The sequence below is a fragment of the Artemia franciscana genome, chromosome 11 (genome assembly GCF_032884065.1).
Source record: "Artemia franciscana chromosome 11, ASM3288406v1, whole genome shotgun sequence".
NCBI classification, from domain to species: domain Eukaryota; kingdom Metazoa; phylum Arthropoda; class Branchiopoda; order Anostraca; family Artemiidae; genus Artemia; species Artemia franciscana.
The window spans coordinates 19108632-19120275 of record NC_088873.1 but is presented as its reverse complement, the minus strand read 5'-3'; the positions used below and the strand labels follow the sequence as shown (position 1 = coordinate 19120275).

Here is an 11644-nt window from a genome sequence, read left to right as displayed (position 1 = left end):
ACGCATCCGTGATCTGTCTTCTGGCAAAAAATGCGAAATTCCACATCTTTGTAGATAGGAGCTTGAAACTTCTACAATAAGGTTCTCTGATACGCTGAATCTGATGGTGTGATTTTCGTTAAGATTGTTTGACTTTTAGGGGGTGTTTCCCCCTATTTTGTAAAAAGAGGCACATTTTCTCAGGCTCGTAACTTTTGATGGGTATATCTGATCTTGATGACACTTGTATATTTAAATCAGCATTAAAATGCGATTCTTTTGTTGTAACTATTGGTATCAAAATTCCATTTTTTAGAGTTTCGGTTACTATTGAGCCGGGTCGCTCCTTACTACTGTCTGAAAAATAAAATATTCCGGATATCCCGGTATTATTTGAAAACGATCATAAATTAAATTTAAATTTGTTTTTTTCAACTGAAAGTAAGGAGCAACATCAAAACTTAAAACAAACATAAGTTATTATGTATTTCAAGTTAATATTACATATTCAAGAACACAAGTTACTACGTATCTGCTCAAGCTCTAAAGACAACACCGTGTGGCTACATTATTTTTTTCTTGGACACATTTTACCGATAGTGAGCAGCCTCAGCATACTTCCAAAGTAAAACAGTCCGAGTTCATGTTCTTTTGGAAAAGATAGAAGGAGGACTGAAAGAAATGATCGGTTACTTTGTAAAAACGGAAAAATTCAGATGCTTGAGGCCTTGGAAGGTTGACATTAAATTCCAAAGCAACCTAAAAAAATTATTAAAGCATATATTTTGGTTCAAAATTTGAATCCTTTTCAAAAAACTTTAACACTAAATTATTTGATGGAGTTCGTAAAAGTGTGTTAGGCTTTACTAAAACCTTTTTGAGCAGGTCTGAAGCCAAATCAAAAATCAAGATGATCTTTTAAATCAGCTAAATTGTTTGGACCCTTCTATTGCAGATTCTGGCTCAGTTTCATTGATTACTGAATTGAACGGTTACTTCTTGAAGATACCAATAAACGAAAACATATAATAATAATACAATAAACGAAAATATGAAGGGAGGGAGAAATTTTTTCCATGAAAATACAGAAAAAAGTCTTTTAAGAATTATCATTGGTGTCCCAGTAATTAGAGTAAAAAGAAAATAGTTTCTATACTCGTTGGGAACAAACTGGGGGTTCTGAATGAACAAGGGGCAAAAAGTGAATATTTAGTTTAAATCACCGATAATCAAGTTTCACAGATAAGCCAAGGGTACAAATTTGGGGAAATACAAAGGAAGAAGCAAAGATTTTTTTTATTTTCTTCTTAAAGGTGCGAAAATGTATTTTTCAAAATTTCAAGGATAATCTTCGCTTTGAAAAAACAAACAAAACACTAACCTAAAGGTACTTTCTACATACAGGAGAATAATTTTACTCTTTCCTATAGGTGCGGCTGTAAACCAAATGGATTGTTAAATAAACAATTAACCATAAATTACATTGATAAGGAGTGTTGAAGTAGCTAAATTATAATTTTCTTGGTTTTTTGGTTGATTTGATGATTTTTCCAATTATCTAGTGATTTATCAACTAAATTTTTCTATAATCTAGTGATTTTTCCACCGCATGGCAATCCTGATTAAATGACTCCTTCCCAGCCCCCTTAGCAAATAAGAAAAAAGGTTAAAAAAAAAACTGCCTAATGAAAAAGACATTCATTCACTTATTTTTGCTTTTACAAAAATTCTTTAATTTTTTATCTACTACTTTTCAAATATAGTGGTGATAGTTTACACCTCAAGTTCTTTGTTTAAGTGACAACGCTGCATATATCGTTGGAAAGTTAAAGAGAGGTAAGAAACGAAACTTATGTTTAATGAGAACAAACAAACAACAATTTAAAAACAATGATTTTCTTACGGAAGTGGAGAGTAACATTGAAACTTAAATGAGTAAAAATTATTGCTTCACTGATTATATAAGCAATATACAAAATTAACTCAAATAAACTGACTCCTGATATTTGCCAATACTTGTAGATATGAAAACATTGGTACTTTATTTAAAAATGAGCTTACTCGAGCTTAACTTTTGAGAACTATGATTGTATACCAAAATTTGTCATCATGGACGGTGAAAGACTATTGAGAGCTCTAGAAATCGGTTTATTTTCTGAGGGATACTCATTAAATTTTCTGCCCATGAGAGAGCAACCTCTTTTTTCGGCATCATTTTAAGTTTTCAGTAAAGCGCTAGTTTTTAGAATTCTACAAATAAAGGGAAATACCACGTCAGATTATTTTAGCTTTATTGTAGATATATCTTGCAGATTCTTAGAGGCAATGATTTTTGTTCTTTTTAAGTTTCAACCTCACTCTTTACTTCCCTAAGAAAAACTTCGTTTCATAAATTGACCAACTGGATTGGCAGACAAGGTGACTAAAAGAAACCGTAAGTTCATCACCATGCCACCGCATCTCTAGTGTGCCACTAGCGTGTCTCTTGCTGTACAGTGTTCAGTAAGTTAGTCCTCGGTATTGTCATCTTTTTTTGGGGGAGGGGGGCAATCATCTCCCCAACAATCCGGAGAAAAATTATTATTTAGCCCCTACCCCTTAACTCTCACGATATGGCCTGTCTAGCCCACCAATAAAAATGCTGGAGCTACGCCACTGCTCCTCGGTAATCAGATAGACAGACAAAATGGATAGAAGCAGAAAGTAGACTTTGCTGTTTATATTTGGTTTCGCTAAAAGTCCATGGCAAAATTTTTTTTTTATAGATAACTAATGAAAACTACACCTTATACATAGATTAATAGCATTTTTATTTCAATTACAACCTATGCCAAAGAGTGCGATAATCATACTGTGTTTTCTAAGCAGAGGCAAAAAAGGATATAGGATTGAAATAGACCTTCTAAAACATTTAAAAGTTTATTTTACAAAAGGCTTACTGCCAGATGGTCTTAAGGGAAAGCTGTTCAACATAAAGGACCACAGAATCGCTTAAGAAATAAAATAATTGGCTTACAAGTATATGTCACAAAACAAGAACAACTGAAATGAAGGCACGCTTCTAAGAGTCGTATTATAGGAAACTGACCCCAATACTCCTTGGTGCGCTGGAAGCACATAAAAGCTAATACCAAGTATTTTTAGAGGCAAAAAAGAGAATTTGTTTAAACGGCAAAATCAGGTCAACTTGTATTAAGTATGATAGCAAACTTTGGGAAAAATCTTTAAATTATGAAATTTTGTGGAAAAGCTGGGCTTTAACACCTCCTTGGTACGAGCTTACAATTCAATTTTCTATGCCTCCAAGTAAAGGTAAGAAAAATGTTCCATACTAAGAGAAAATAAAAAACTTAGTTTAGAAAAAAACAATTTAGTCCGTTATTTCTCTTTATCAAGGTTAGGATAATAAACCCCAGGATGCCCGCAGCGATGAGTCATTTAAAAAAATGTATTCCTTGCTAGTATCAAATAATTTGAGCCAATGACAGTAACCTTAGACAATAATTTTGTGATTCTTGATTATATATCATCTTATCAATGACCTAGTTATATGGTATGAAAGTAATGCACCGAGTAAAAGAAACAAACAAAACTTTAATACACATGTTAATATTACATCATAGAAATGAAAAGAACGCCAGAAAGTCAAGGCAACTGATAAGATAAGAAAAGTAATAAAAAAATATTGCAAGAATCCAGCTTTACCATTGTGTTGAGTTTATTTGTTGTATAATGTAGACTCTGAAATGTTGTAGAGCATCAAAGCAAAACACCAAAGATTAGGGAAGGAAGTTATATTTTAATTATATGCGATAACTGTAATTATACTTATTACAGCCCATTAAAGATAGACTTGAAAGGCTTATTCAAAGTGAATATAAAGTAAAGATTTAGTTGGAACGATGCTGAAAGTAATTATTCTTACGGTAAGTAATACTTAGTACTAAGGTAAGTAATACTAAGAAACACTTAATACTTAGTACGGCAAAGATCTGAACAAGTTAAACTAGCCAACTGTGTGGTTCAAAGGTAAAAATGTTAATTGCTTGGTTCAAAACGAATGGGCAAATTTTATGTTTTGAAAGTGCAGTTAGCAAGTAAAAATAGGGTTTTTAATCCTGCTAAAAAATACTTTTTCTTATATATATAAAAAAATCAGCTGTAAATTGCGATACATAACAGAAATAGACCAGTTCTATACCGTGGCTTGCAATATTTTAATCTTAGTCCGTAAACTTATTTTTTTCTGTTTTATGTTTATTTTCTTTTTTTTTAACTGTGAATAGACTCCCTTTGCCTTGCCTACTCTGCTTTTTACATTTTGACTACATTCACCATCTTTACTAATATCACTCAAGTAACTGAAGTTATCGACCTGATTGATTTTTTCGGTACCTATTCATCACCTGTTCAACCTCATTTATTCTTTGTCTAGGCGACTTAGCCTTACTGACATTAATTTTTAAACCTGTTCTTGCACCCTGAAATCCTGAACATCCAGAAAATCATTCATTAATTTTTTTTTTATCTAGGATACTCAAACCATCTTTATAGCAGAAGTTAAAGAGAGTTTTACCCTCGCATTTGATTCCATGTTATCCCATAGCGATTGCTGTTTTTTTTTTTTTTTTTTTTTTTTTTGACAAAATAAAATCTATATAAACGAAGATACTAGCCTGATTTACAGCCTCATGCACGGTAGTATTCTATTCGCACTAATCACTTTATTATACTTATCTGGTACACCATTAAACAGTTCATGGTAACGAACTGAAAGTAATGAGCGACTCGGATTAATAGTAGCCAAAACTGCGATGACATATTCATCAAGTTTAAGATTACCCATCGAAAGGTAAAAGTCTGTGAAATTTGCTAGATTTTCTAAAAAGGGAGAATGCCACTCCAAAAGAATAAGTGATCTTGATGAAAGTTGCAGCATCATACTTGGTATATCAGAAAACCGTATTGTACAAGTTTCAAGCTCTTATCTATAAAAATTGTAGAATGTTGCTTTTTTTCGAGAGAGAAGATTGCGGATGCCTGTTTATTTGTTGTTTTTCCCGTGGTTATAATAACTGAAAATTAGTCCGAGACAATCAGGAGAAAGCTCATTCAAACGGAAAATAAAAACTAAGTGCTCTTTTTAAGTTGCCATACAGATTGTGCCACAGTAGAATAGAATTTTATGCCATCTTGTGGCACGAAAGTAAATTTCTGACCCGAAGAAGGCAAGGATGCGATTTTTTAACAGCTATTCAGTTTCATGTTATCAAACAAAAAGAATATATTAAATATCTCAGTTTCAGAGACAGAATTTCCACGTAGTTGCACATTTGTTCCAAAAGAGTCACGCAGTCCATACAAAATAAACATTAATACAAAATATTTATTTAAAAGCTTGATCTAACTAAGTTGATTCACTTGATGACAATGATGTAGAATTGCGGAATGGAGTTTTTGGAAAAAAATGATTCTTTTTCCAAAACTATTTTATTTTTAATTACAAAAGACACTAGAATTGGCAATTTCCTTTAAAATGAGCCATTAAACTACTCTCTACGATATTCCAGTGCCAAGTTAGCTGCGGAAAAAAAAATATGGCATATATGAAGAGTATTGTGGTTTCAGCCATATTTCTTGATTTTCAAGCCAAGATATTTCCCTTGTTGCTCAAGCCAAGGAATGGTAAGTTTCCTATATAAGGGTTTCGAACAAGGCGGTTTTAATAGTTTTATTCGTTTTGTTTTATCTGATTCTAGTTTTAGGAGTTACGGATTATTTCATTTTTTACTATGGGGCATGATCGTTTCTACTAGGTTGCTAGCTACCGCTGCAACCCAGATTAAACGCTGAATGGATATTAAATGCTTTCAATATTTTGTGGTAATTAAATATTCCTTCTTGTACCATAAAATATTACATCCAGATGCCTACTGGTAGGGAAAGCTTAGCCCACTACGCCACTGCAGGTGTGGGCGGTTCTAACAGACACCAAGGTGAACTTGACCGATGAAATCAGGTTCCACCCAGGTTTTTAGCCTGTTGGTAAAATGGGTTCTGACTATAACTGATATATTATGATCAACCAAAACAGCAAAAATGAACAGGATTCCAAACCATAGATAATATGTGAGATACAATAAAATATTAAAATTTAATAAGCAAATTTATATTAAGTTTTCGTTCTGAATATAATTTCATTCCATAATAGCTCACTTCAAAAATCCTGAACGGACTTCTACGACATATAGTCGTACACCATAGTACACCATAGTACCCAGTACCCAGTACATAGTACCCAGTACCGGTACCCAGTAGTACATAGTACACCATGCTGTTGCACACATTAAGAAGCCGCTAAAAAAAATATAGAAAAGGTCCTAGGCAGAATTCCTAAGGAATCATTGAGGGGAAAAGTTCAACTAGCCTTTGGGATGAAATATTTATTATTCATGGTATACTACTAGGCGAACATAAAGATCCAAAATGTTGTCAGTGAGCCTTTATAACGGAAATTATTTCAGTAAAAGGCCTTTTATGCGGTTGTTTGGTTATAGAGTGAGAACTAAATTCTGTGCCCCGTCTACATAAAAAAAAACTTTGAAATTAAAAATGTAACTATTGAAAAAAAATCAACCATGGAAGAGATGGAATATTTGCATGAGCCCTCCTTGGAATTTAGATCATATAGAAGAATCATAGGGGGATGTAATCACAAAGATGTATACAGGCTACTGAAGGATAGTTTTGAGTCGAGGTTTGAAACGCAAAAATGCCTCGTCAGGGAGTACAGCTCACATGGACAGTTGACAAATTTGTGAGAGATTTACTCGGGATAATCATCTGAAATTGGTAGCCCCTGTGCTAGCTTGTCGGGAAAGTCACAACTTCAAAATTTTATAACCTGAAAAATCATCGGCCTTTGAAACCGAATGGTAACGCTGGGAGCTCCTTTTGGAACTTTGATCCTTTTGGAAAACAGTTCATCTCAAAACTTTGATGAGATGCTACGGAAGTTACAATGGTGTTCTGGGACTGGTGGTCCTTCAATCACGTTAGGCCCTAAAAATGACATAAGAGTTTTCGATTTCCGATGAAATGAGTCTCATCACAAGTTTCTAAAGCTATCACTTCAATGCATAGCGTAGAAAAATTGCGGGAGACATGTCGCTCTTTACTTAGTTAATGCAGCAAAGCATTTGCGCCTTTTAGCCTCAAGGAGTTCACTCTAAAGGCTTCAATTTTCAGCTATTATTCCTGACTAATGCACTGAAATGACTTCAAGAGCACCCACAAGAGATGGCATGGGGCTCCAGTCCCGCCTATCCAGCATAAAAAACATACGAAAAACTATAAACAATTACATAATTGAAAAACACGATGTCTTGCAAGTAACTTCTTTCTCGAACCAAAGCCCCAAGAACCTTTTTAATAATACCCTTACCCTTCTCTGGAAACCCTTCTGTGGGTGAGGTGAAGTGATTGATAATAAGTTCGAAACTTTCTTTTCCTTACAGTAATATTTACATTAATAATACTGTAAAGTAATGGGTAGTATTTATTATCTATTAACTTCAAATAGTCTGAATATAAATTTAGGCCTTATTGGTGGCATGAATACAAAATGTTGTCCTTAGGTACATTTAGGTACATATCTTGCACAAAGTACCCTAAAATTCATATAATTAGGAAGATCAGATGGGACTTAGGAGGCTAAGGCGTTTTTATGGAGATGACACAATGTCCACTGATATTCCTAGTAACCTCAGATACGCTAGCCTTTTCCCTTCAGAAAAAGGGAATTAATGGCCAATGAAGCAATGAAATAACAAGTCTAAACCCTTTTTTTTACGAGAAAATAGACAAGCAAAGATAGCGAAGCTGTGGTTCAACAACTTTCTACTTTTGTCAGCATTAAACACGAAAATCACTACAGTCTCTGAAATGTCTGCTTTAAACTTGTAATGATATAACATGTTTTTCTTCTCATTGTTATTTTGGCGTTTTGGCAGTGTACACCGTTTCATTTGGTTTCTCCCTTTTATTAGTTCTATGGAACGACATAGAAATAAAGAATATTTTACAAAATCATGTACCATGTTAAAATATGGATAATCTATGAATTCTAATCCTCTTAAGGCTACAACTACTACTACTACTACTACTACTAACTATCAACTCGCTGCAGCACCAAAGCGCCTGAGGCCAAAACAGCTAAGTACACCCCTCCTCCATCCCTATCTATTCAAATCATCCAACTTTACACCCTTCCATCCTTCGGACGGTTCCATCTCATTCTTTCTGTCACTAAAGACCTAGAAAACTTCACTCCCTTCTATTTTTTAGAGGGTTCCATCTCATTATCTTTCTAATTAGAGCCCTAGAAAGTGGGATTCAAGCACATTTTACATACAGCTTACTATTTGAGATACGGTCAGTCAGTCGGGTAGCCAAAACAATTGGTGGGCCATTTCTCTGGAAAGTATCTAGCAAATGTTCCACCGTTTTTCAGAGCGCCTAAGCTTCAAAACCATACTTGACCCCTGTCATCTGTTGATTCAAATATTCCAATCATGGTTCGTAGACTTATCTTCCTAACTTTTTTCAACTGCAAAAAGACACCATGGGCATTGGCTATTCTACTTTTAACATCTTCACTGATCCCGCCGTCTTTCCTAATAATACTGCCGAGGAGCTGTTAACTCGATCTATCTTCTTATTACCCAACATCATATCTTCGCCTTCTCTTATTCTAGTCTTAGTGACTCAGTCTTCTTGATATCAATTTTCAAACCTGGTCTTGCACCCTAAACTAAAACAAGAACTCTAAAAGTCTATCATGCTTAAATCATCAGCATACCCTAAGTCTAGGAGAGTTTTACTTTGACTTTTCATTCCGTGTTCTCCCATTACCTTTGCTGTGCTCCTTAGGACAAAGTTTATGCAAATGATCCATATAAACAGGGATAGAGCACAACTCTGCTTAACTCCTGATTAGTGAAACCCCTTCATACATCAACTGCAGCAATGTTATTCTCGTAGATAACACTAATCATTTTAATGTTTTTCGTTTTTGTATCACCAGTTCCTTTTCTATCAACTGAATAAATATTTGATCATACTCTATAAAACTGATGACCCAATGCGTTTTATGACTCAGGTACTTTATACTCTTTAGTCTAAAAGTGAAAATTTGATCGACGTATAACATAACCTTCCAAAAACCCCACTGTTCTTCTCTTAAAAATTTATCCACAGCATCACTAAATCTAAAAAGTAACATTACACTAAGTGATTCACTTCCTACAAAAACTTGTACAAAATCATATAGATAATCTTCAATAACTTATCTCTAACCTCACTATCTCTAACTTGCCCTAGGCTCACCAACACATAGAGCTATTAAGTGGTGGAAAATTAAACATCGATGATTAACATCAAGTAGCTCATTACAAAACCCACTCCTAAGTTAGTATCCAAAATTTGCTTTGACAAAAAGCCAGCGCTGACAAGGAGGAATCCTACAGCTTAACATTAAGCTTAGATAGCAAGAACGTGTATAGGAAGAAGAAGTCCTGTAAACCCCATAGTTTAAGTTCTGTCAGGTATGAACCTTGACAAAACTTTAACCTAGAGAAGGGACACATTCCCAATCTCCCAACCCTGTATCGAAGTTTCTTCTAAAAATCAGCCCCAGATTAAGGTTTTAGATCCAGTATGTTTAGAAAGGAAGCAGCATTTCCCTTTTGAATGAATAATAATAAATTTGCTGACGATGTGGTATATGTGTATTCTTAAGAAGTTGCATCACTATTAAACAATAGAAATAATGTGCATTAGCTACGAGCAATCGAAATAATAAGCTATTGATGTTTCGCTTTGGAAGTATCAAATTTTCAAAAACAGGTGAAGTTGCAATAGCCCTCTCTCTTCAGTGGTTTTATTTTACTTCATCCGACCGATTTATCCTTCAACATATCATAAAATATTGAACTGCAGTAGTATAAGATGTGATTCTTTTTGCATATTTCACAAAACTGTTACATCGAAATAAAATTTCCTGGTGTGATTTCAGGTTGTAGTTTATGAAAGCGCCCAAGCAGCAACACTACCTAAGTACGACGATGACACCATTGGTATATCAATTTGGAATCCTTTTCTTTCGAGCAATATAACGACAAGTTCAGGAAATCAGCTGTATGTAGAACTTATTGGCTGCGTTTCAGAAGAAAGGCTTGCATCAATTCAACATACCACAAATCTTACTACTGTCTCTAAGAATGAGCCCTTGCTATGTGCAGAATTTTGTAAGAGCCAAATTCGTTTTTCAAATTTTTATGCGTTAGTTCAGCAGCAGTTAAATTACATCAAGTGTTTATGCATCTACACAGGAGAAATGGATGTTGCCAGAGTTGCAGATGATCGTTGTGATAGGCGATGCCGGTCATCTTACGAGAGTCACCAGTTTACATGTGGAGGTAACGTATTAATGAGTGCATATGAACCGTTTTATGATATTAAAACCGAAAAGCCAAGAAATTCTTCCAGAACTATTTCATTCACAAACTTTGTTAACTTGTATTTGTACTTGCTATTTGTGTTTATATATTATTGCTTCTGAAATTAAAATTTCATTAAAAATAGTATAGCATCAGTATTTTTTTTTAATGCTTTCGCAAGTTTTAAGAATTCTACATCATACCAATACTATTCGAACTATTGAACATATTTTTATTGAGTTTGCTACAGTCTTGCTTTCTTCCGAAATCTCTATTTCCTGCAAAAACACGCCTGATGAGCCCCGAAAGAAAAATTCTTTTTTTATTAACGTTCAATTTACCACGGTCCCTTGATATGGCAGATAGTAACTTTCTATTTCTTTGGTAAATGAAGATAGAATGGTCATTTGGCCTCAGGCTAGAAAAACAACTTTCTGAAAGTTTTTCAATAAAATATCTAATTATAGGCCTACACATGAAACCTACCCATTGTTGTAACATCGAAAAGACTATAAATAAGAAATATTATCTTAACAGTAAGCTGTATGAAAAATGTGGGTCAGTCCCTTTTTCTGGGGTTAGAATGAGAGAAAGGTTGAGATGGATAGGACACGTTCTGCGGATGAAGGATGACAGATTATCCCGAGATCGTTCTTGATAGGCAACCATTTAAGGCCAAACAAAAAGTAGGTCCCCCCGAATGGGGATAGAAGGATGTCGTTACGAAAGATTTTATGAAAAGAGAAAACTGGTGACGTCTATCTCGCAATGATTCAAGCCACAGATTTTCCAGTGTTGGGACGTAATCTAGTACTCAACTTCCAGTTATGATTGCTATAGTTTTTAAAAATAAATTCATGTTCGTCACAAACGTAGCTGGTTTTCTGAGCAAATGGACCCGAAACAGGCACAGAATACTCGAGTTGGGGTCTTAAATAAATAAGATAAGCAGTTTAGACACTGTCCCTATCATACCCAGATCAGCACAATGCATTGAGAGTTTCAATTGATGCGTTGCCGGCTTTTGCAAGCTTACCAACATGCTTGGTAAACTTACAGTCAGACGATGGATTTTTTTTTTATCCTTGGAGATTGAAAACTCTAAGTATTTTTACCGATGAAACGACAGGAAATGGCAGTGATAGAAACTCGAGGTCACGCTTTAT

General features: G+C 34.5%; 1 long non-coding RNA gene across 1 annotated transcript; it reads left to right on the top strand.

The window, feature by feature from the left end:
- Positions 1-3682: 3682 nt before the first annotated feature.
- Positions 3683-10625, top strand: LOC136032923 (uncharacterized). The gene is made up of 2 exons (XR_010618809.1): positions 3683-3905; positions 10055-10625. It is a non-coding gene; the product is annotated as an uncharacterized LOC136032923 (long non-coding RNA).
- The last annotated feature ends 1019 nt before the right edge of the window (positions 10626-11644 follow it).